Here is a 9,369-nt window from a genome sequence, read left to right as displayed (position 1 = left end):
TGTACAAAAATGAAAACTGATGTAAAAAATATATAAAATAATTAAAAATAAATATTTTTAAAAGAGATTACAAGTCTCATTTTGCTCATGTAGTCGTTATAAGATGAGCAGAACATGTGGGTGGGAAGCTCTGCCCTCATAGTCATTCAGATACCCAAGTTCCTTCCAATCATTGCTCAGACAACCTCTAACCCTCATGGTCACTGCATGACTCAAGCTGTGTCGCCATCACATTCAGATATTACCTGCAGGATGGAGAAGGCCCACTAGGTTGCTTTGAAGTCAGGACCTGGAAGTGGTCCATATGATTTCTGCTCACTTTATTGTGACAACTTAGTCACATGATCATTACTAGCTGCTAGGAATTCTGGGAAATGTAGGCCCTAGTTAAGCAGCTATGAGCCTGCCTTCAGTTCTCTTGCAATGGAAGAATGAAATTCAACAAGCCATTGAGGTTTAGACCTTGGTTTCCTGTGGGATGCCTTCTCTACTTCCTGGCTTTTCTATCTCAGCTGGATGTCCCTCTCCAAGCTCCCAGTGACTACATAGCAGCTATCTCAGTCTTGGCCTTTCTCCCTACTCCTCTGACCTCCCTGTCCCCAGTGTGATGATGAGCACCTTGGGTGTGACTCTTTATGTCCCTGCTACTTAGCACTTACTCAACAATGAAAACTTTTCGAGTAAAAGTATGGGGGACCAGCAACCTAATTTGCAGGGACCAGTGTACAGTGAAAATGCAGGGTCCCTGGTTCAAAAGTAATTAAGAATTTTAACATGACGACAGAAGAACATGAAGCCAAATCAGGGATCTTTCTGAGTGCAGGGTCTATGCACTCACACAGGTTGTACACCCACAAAGCCAACACTGAATTAAAAAAAGAATTGAGTTTAACAGCCTGACTCTTCCTCCATAAGGAAAGCCACTATCTGTGTGTGCTCTTATGCCATGAGTGGAGATGAATCCAATTATGTTGGTGAATGTTTAGGAAGGAAATCTTTGCTGATCATACATGCTTCCCTTAATGTAGATCATCTCAACGGTGAAGGCATATCCCACTTCTCACTACCCTGTCCTTTAGTTCCCTAACAGTCCAGATGTATAGCGTCTCACCTTCCTCTCACCTCCTACAGGGTCTCCTCTCAGCAAGCCATAACAGCAGTAGTCATCATGTCCATTTTCTCACGATCCCAGAGACTCCTGGGTGGGGAGACCTTTGAAGCTGTTGCCAAGCTAGCATTGGCAAATGTCTCCAGCATTTGTTCAAGCACCTCCAGCAACAAGGAACTTCCTACCTCCCTGAGCCGCTCCTTCGGTTTTTGACAACTCTGCAGATAGAAATTTTCCTAAAGTTGAGCCAAAATCTTTCTTATAATTTCCACCCACTGGCTCAGAGCCACACAGAGGGATTATGATGCCACTCCAGTGTCCTTTAGGTGCTTCAAGGGCTCTGATGCTCACCTGACAGCAGAGATTGCCAACAAGCAGCACAGAGATGGGATACGGGACATAGATGTATTGTATTTGGTCCAGACAAGGTTATTATTATTTTTTTTTTTGGTTGGTTGCCAATACTGAAAACTCTGAAGGATTCATATAAAATACAAAATTCAAGTCTCTAAAACGTGGATGTTCTGGTAATACCAAGTTTATGTTCCCATGATACTGCTTGCTATTGAGAATATTAAAAAATGGATATTGGATGGGCAATTGCTACTCTTCCCCACAGTCTGCTGTTTAGGCTACTTAAAAAATATATATATTTATTTATTTTTTATTTATGCATACAAGAATTGGGGTGTAGTTCAGAGGTGTGGGGGGTGAGAGGACTCACCAGAGACAGAGTGGGGAGCAAAACAGGCAGGTCTACTAAGATACACTGTGGAGGGAAGCAGCAGTAGAGACAGGAGAGGTCTGCTGTGCCATGTGGGTTAGCTCCCTGGCTGGGAATCGAATTCATGTTGTAGTGACTGCCAATAGTTTGATTGCGCTGACTTTAACCCCTGCACACCCAGGGAGGCCCCTGCTTTGGCTACTTAATACCCATACACATGCACTTAACTTACTATCAGAATGGCTGTATGGTAAGAATGTTCATCAGCCAGCCTCCTTAGCCTAGTACAAGTAGTCAAAGAGTTGTAAACTCAAGTTCTTTTATTATTATTATTACTATTATTATTATTATTATTATTATTTTCTTACACCATTGTTCATTTTTTATAGTAATTGGTTCCTCCTGGCAGGTGTAGTTCCTGTAGTTCTCTAACCACCATTATATCCGTGATCCATCACCATAGCCTCTGTGGTCTCTCCTCCCCTGTTTTGACCTCCTTGTTCCCCCTGCCTTGCTGCATGCCTCAGTTCTCTGGTCAGTTTGCAAGTTTTGTCTTTTTCTTTTGTTCAGTTTCTCTATAAGCTGCATATAATTGAAACCATCCAATAATTATCTTTTTCCTTCTGACTTATTTTGGTTAACATAATTCCTACCAGCTCCATCCATGTTGCCAAAAATGGCATATGTTTGTCTTTTTGATCATAGTATCTCATTGTGGATCTGTATCACAACTTTTTGATCCATTTGCCTGTTTGGGGGCATTTGAGTTGTTTCCATATCTAGGCTATTGTCAATAGTGCTGCAATAAACATAGCAGAGCAAGTTTCCTTTTGAATTAATGTTTTTGTAAATCCAAGTTTTTAAATTGGTTTCAGGGAAAGTTGTTTTAAAAAGAATGACTCCCCTTTGTCTTTTCTTTCAGAATGCAGAGATGGTGGCTGGTGTTCTAGCAACTGCCTTGCGACCATGAGGCAAACTTAAAGGCAGAGGCTACATGTAGGAATATTGAAAAAGATAGTAGGACACTGTTTCCATTGTTATTATCAAACTGTCATACTAGCTGTGCCTATCACTGAACTTCTTTTATATAAAACATTTAAGTAAAGAAACAAACATTTTGCTTAAGCCACTGATATTTTAATTGTTATTAGCAACTAAAGGCAGTTTCTACATGGAACATAATTTTATATTATTACTTTTTCTTAAATTAAGTCTTTTTTTTCTTTTTTTTAAAGATTTATTTTATTTATTTATTTATTTATTTATTTATTTATTTATTTATTTATTTATTTATTTATACAAGCACTGAGTACGGTCAGAAGCACGGGACGGTGAGAGGATTCACCAGAGCCAGAGCGGAGAGCAGAGCAGGCAGAATGACGAAGTACACTGCTGAGGGGAGCAGCGGGCGGCAGGAGAAGTCTGCATGCCATGTGGGACCCTCCTCCGGTGGCCGGGGAGCAGCCAGGAATCGAACCAGTGCTGCAGAGGCTGCGGGCAGCTTCGCAACCCAGCGCTCAACCGCTGCGCCACTGGGGAGGCCCTTAAATTAAGTCTTAATATTGAAAACTCTCATCATACAAACACAGGAAGACTAATATCTGCGTGCAAAAAAATTAATTGGAAAACTTACCTTATACCATTCTCCCAAATGTCTCAATATAGATCACCTAAACATAAGAGCTGAAACCATAGAATTCTTAGAAGAAAATGTGAGAATATTTTTATGAAGTTGGTTTAGGCAATGGTTTTTCAGTTATCACACAACAAGCATAAATAATAGAAGAAAAAATAAATTGGGCTTGATCAAAATTAAAACTTCTGTGCTTCGAAAATCCACACAAGAAAGTAAAAAGACAACCCGCAGATTCGGGTGGGAAATATTTGCAAACTTTCTACCTGATAAAGGACTTGTGTCCAGAATACATAAAGAAGGATTATGACTCAATCAAGAAGACTTTTTAAGACCCAATTTTAAAGCATGCACAAGATTTGAATAGACATTTCCCGCAAAGAAAATACACAAATAGCCAATAAATAGGTGGAAAGAAGTTCAATGTCATTAGCTATCAGGGAAATGCAAATCAAAAACACAATAAGATGCCTCTTCACACCCACTAGGATGGCTAGAATAAAAAATAACAAATGTTGGCAAGAATATGGAGAAATTGGAACCCTTGTGCATTGCTGGTGGGGATGCAAAATGGTGCAGCTGTTATGGGAACCAGTTTGGCAGTTCCTTACGAAGTTAAACATAGAATTACCATATGATCCTGCAATTCCACTCCTAGGTATATATCCAAAAGAAATGAAAGCGGGGACTCAAACAGATACTTTCGTACAAATGTTTATAGCAATATTATCCATAATAGCCAAAAGGTGAAAAGAACTCCAGCGCACATCAACAGATGAATGGGTAAACAAGATGTGATGTGTAACATCATGTGCATGGAGTATTATTCAACAAAAAGAATTATGCATTGATACACACTACCACAAGGATAACCTAGAAAACATTATGTCTGGCTTTGGAAGCCAATTACAAAGACCGCACTTTATTTTTGTTTTTGTGTTTTTACATTTTAAAAGGGCAGGTTTATTAGGAAAAGGAGAAAGAAAAAAGAGAGGCACCTGCTTAGTCACAGGCAGGCAGGAGAGGTGCCAAAAACCACATTTTGCATGATTCCATTCAGATGAAAGTCCAGAAGAGGCAAATCTACGCAAACAAGAGAGATGACTAGTTGCCAGGGGCTGGAAAAAGGAGGAAAGGGGAGAGATTGTTGATGGATATAGGGTTTCTTTTGGAGCTGATAAAAATTTTCTAAATTTAAACTGGTCAGATCAGATACTATACTTGCTCTTAGCCAAAAGGCCAAGAGGCAATACATTTTCTAAATTTATATTGTGGAGAGGGTTACTCAACTCGGTAAATATACTTAAAAAGTATACTTCAAATGAGTAAATTTAATGGTATGTAAATTTTATCTCAATCAATCTGTCTTACAAATAGGCCCATGTAAAACAAACACTAGTGTACCTGGCCAGTCTTCAACAATTGTAACTTGAGACCGATTTCTTTTCATCTGCTGCCGCCATATGCTCATCCTCCTTCTGCATTATTTTGAAGTAGCTCCCTGACATCTTCTAATACAGACTTTAAAACCAGGAAACTCCTGTGGTGTGGAGAGCTGGCTGGGTTATCCCTGCCTGTTTGACATCCAAGCTTGGTTCTCCAGCCTTCTTGGACTTGTTACAAATAGCAACGTTTCCTGTAGTAAATCTCTTTTCTGATTAAACTTTTCTGCAGCTAAGCACCTCAACTGCTAGATGGACAATCGACAATGACCTTTTGTGTGTATCTATCCACAGAAGGGGTGGTGTCTAAAAAACAGTATTAGAGATTCTTCCCTCCTTAATGAAAACCTCCTGGAAAATGCAGAAGTCTGGAAACCACATGTTGTTTGTAGATGAGGAGGGCTTGCATGGGAGAGGGACTATTCCCAAAGGAAACCCCAATAACAAAGAATTGATGTCTAGTAACAAGATTTAACATAGTGGATCTCTATTATCTTGGCTTCTGCCTCAGATTCCCTAAGGAGAAAATGATCGTCTTTCCCCAAAGGTCAAGAATACAAACACCTTTGCCCTGCTCTTGGTAGATGCCTGACTTTTTTGGATCCTCGTGTCACATCCTCTACAATTGGACACACCCACCAGCTCCTCCCTGTATCCTGAGTAAGCTTGTTAGGCTGTGGTTAACCTCTTTCACCCATCCAGGTATTTAATGTAAATTAAAACCTGTATGTTTACAAAGCCTTGAGCGTGGACACCCAAGAGGCAGTTCTGACTCCTGTTAATTGCATGGCCTTCAGCAACATACCTTTTCTGGATCTCTGTTGCTTCATCTGTGTATCTTTTCTTTAAATGTGGGTTGAAAGGACGGCATGTAGTAGCTTTAAAAGGTGCCTAGATCAGTGCCTGAAATGAAACGCTCATTCCCACACCGTCTGCCACTATTAGTAAATTAAATTGAGTTTGATGTTGAATTAATATATCCCTCCCTCCTTCTCTCCCTTTCTCCCTCCATCTTCCTCTCAATCTCTCCCCGCCCCTCCTTCCCTTTTTTCCTCTCTGTCACAGTGATGAAGCATGCCCCATATTCTAAGCTACCAGATGGAAAAACTCATAGGGCAAAGAACAGAGAGGGGCCTGTAGTGGCAGCAGTTACAGCAGCAGACCCCAGTGTGCTTCCTACCCCAAAGCCATTCTTCTCTCTGTTCTTCTTGCTGCTAGAAGTGACTTCCTACATTAACTTTTGGAAATGCTGGATATTCATTTCCAGAAGTCTGCCTCCCAGCAAGAGATAGGGGTGGACCAGTTCTGGCCAAAGAGATATAAAGGGAAGTCTGTGGGAGGTGTCTAAGAAATGTTTCCTATTTGATAGGAGAGATATGTGAAAGAATTTCTCTCCTTTCGTGCTTTGCATGCTCTGGTGTGAAGATGTGATGCTTGGCGCTGAAGCAGCCATCTGGACACCATGAGAGAAGGTGACATGGATTGCAAAGAATTGGATTCAATGCCTTAGTAGCATTGAGCACTGATATTGAGCCTATCCCGGGCCACTTACCTCCACTCTCTCTTATCTAAGCCAATTCAATACATTTTACTTTAAAGCTACTATAAATCTTACTTTTTGCTACTTACCACCAGAAGTATCACACATATCTTAAAAATAGCTTAAGTAATATCATAAGCTAAAGAATTCTTACAACATAACATAACCCGGTGAAGGAAGTATCGTTCCCATTTCACAAGTTGGAAGCATTATGGCAGGTGTTTTGAAGGTATATTATGTAATTTAATCCTCATAAAATCTCTAAGGCATGATTTTCTCTTTATTTAGAGATTTCTTCACATTTAGGAGGTTAAATAATGCTAATTTCCTGTAAGAAATGAATGGAAATGTCAGGATTTGAACCCAGGTCTCCCCAAATCTAATTACAACATTCTCTCCATGTTCTCTGGTGCTATTATTCAGCACTTAACCCCTCTCAGAAATTATAGTCCACCACCAGTGTCGATTAAGGAAGAATTTAGGTCATGTCAACCTGAACCAAATTATTCTCATTCCTTAGAAAATGCATTTGCTAACTAAAAACTGGCAATAATGAAAAAGAAGGGTGGTGACAGCTGGATGGAATTCACAGTCCTAAGACCCACGTGTTAATGTATATTTCTGTCTTTAGGCTCCCAGAGAATTTATATTCCTGATCCACACTTCAATTGGTAATTACCCAGCGTCTGTTCTTTTTAAATCTTTATTATTTTTTATTCTCTCCCAGATGTTGAATTGAGCTTCAGTGATTTCAAGATTTCAGGGAGAAGTCCAGCTGCTGGGTATGGGAGATATCCATGTTTTGTTTCTTTTCAGTCCTTCAATTTGAATTTATGATGAGGTTTTGATGAATAGACCCCTTTTCCAGCCCTGCCCTCTTTGCTTGGGTCTGAGTCTGTGATATCTTTGGTCCAATTATGCGGATGTGTCTCTTGTCAGAAAATTTATGTGATGATTCTTGCCAAGAACCAGGAGCCAGGACCAGGGATTTGCAGTCCAAACATCCTTGACTTCACTCTCTGCACTGTATCCAAAGGGAAATTGGAGAGACCAGGTTGCTTGTTAATTTAGAACTCTAGATCTCTCTAGAAGGTTGAGAGTTTGAGAAAGCGTCATCCTGCAGTGACTATAGACTTGTGGGAATCAAGGATTTAGAGGACCAGACAAAGTTAGGGGCAAAGGAAAGAGTCAGGAATAGAGATGGATGGAAGAGAAAAGAAGGATGCATTTACTGTTCGTACATAGACAGGACCAGGACCTTACAGTTTGCACCTCTGCCGCTAGAGACTGCTGACACTAGTTGAGCTCACTCACTTTCTGATGTTCCAACAAAATTTTAAGTTCCTTGAAGTCAAGAACTATTCTAATGATCTCTTAGAATATAACAAAATCACCCCAACAATCTGTGGCTTAAAATAGCAATAGTTGTTTTATTTATCTCTCTCAGTTTTTGTGGGTCAGGAATTCAGGAAAGTCTCGGCTACACCCGTGGTCCATGCAATTACAATCTGCTAGTGGCTGGAACAGCTGGGGGCAGGGGGGCTTTCTTCAAGTAGCCGCAGGGTCTCTGTGTGGGTTATCTTGGGCTTCCTCACAGCATGGCAGCCTCAGGGCCTCAGGGTTGCACTGCTTATATCTGGAAACTTCATAGAATATTATATTATATTCACAGAATATTATTGATCAAAACGGCTATAAAATCCACCAAATTTCAAGAAAAGAGCAACACAGACAATCTTTGATGGCAGGACCATCAAAGTTACATTGTAACATGAATTCCTGGTATGGGAGAGATTTGGGTGGCCATATTGAAACAAGTACCTTCACAATACCTAGCCCTTCTTATCTGTTTATTGATTATTTGTCTTTTACTTCTCCCACAATGCCTGTCACTGAGTGACGTTACCATTAGCACTCAGTGGAGGCTGACTGCTTGATGCAATTCAGTGCAATAAATTATTTATCCCATCCATACTATCCATTCATTTCTCAGATTACTCACTGGGTACATCTAGTGCCGACACTGTGTCAGGCATAGGGCACCATCGTGAGCACGACTTCCAGCCCTCATGGATCCTTTCATCTATTGAGGGAGGCCAGCAGTTATTGAACCATCAAAGAAATACATTGGGATAAACTGTATGAAGAAAAGAACATGAAGGGGCCTACCTGGTGGCATAAGGGGTTAAGATGCAGCGCTGTGAAGCTATCCACAGCCTCTGCAGCATAAGTTTGATCCCTGGCTGGCCAAGGAGCCACCCACATGATGCAGCAGACCTCTCCTGTCTCACCTGCTGCTCCCCTCAGCAGTGTATTTCGTCAGTCTGCCTGTTCTGTCTCTGGTGGATCCTCTCTCCTCCCCCCCACCACACATACATACCACTGGCCTGTACCCCAGCTCTTGTATGCATAAATAAATAAATCTTAAAAAAAAAAAAAAAAGAACATGGAGTTAGAGTTTGAGTATTTTCAGGGCAGAGAGTAGATCACATTTTGGGATGGGCATGGCCAGAGAAGGCTTCTTTAAGGAATCTGTTTGGGAAGGTGATGCAAGCAATGTGCCAGGTGGGAGCACTAAAGGAAGGCAGGGGGCCTGGCCATAGGTGAATGGAGGGCAGAATGCTTGTGAGAATTTTACCATTAGGTGGAAGGACAGTGGGATTGTATCAGTGAGGGTTCAACCACTCAAGGTATTTAGGAAAACAAAAGGCTGCTAGAAGGAAATGAAAGCATGGGAAGTAAGGTTAAAAGGTGGCTTCAGGAAATGATCAAGTTTGGGGCTGGTGGGGGATGGTATTACCAAATTCTTTTTTTTTAATTTAAATTTTATTTTTATATTCCCCATTCAATTACAACCCCTTTATTTTGACCCCAATTCCTCCTTTCCCCGCCCCCCACACCCCCATATAGTGTCTCTGGTTC

The sequence above is a fragment of the Talpa europaea genome (assembly GCF_964194135.1).
Source record: "Talpa europaea genome assembly, chromosome: 7".
Taxonomy (NCBI): domain Eukaryota; kingdom Metazoa; phylum Chordata; class Mammalia; order Eulipotyphla; family Talpidae; genus Talpa; species Talpa europaea.
The sequence above is the reverse complement of the archived record's forward strand: the minus strand, read 5'-3'. Positions refer to the sequence as shown.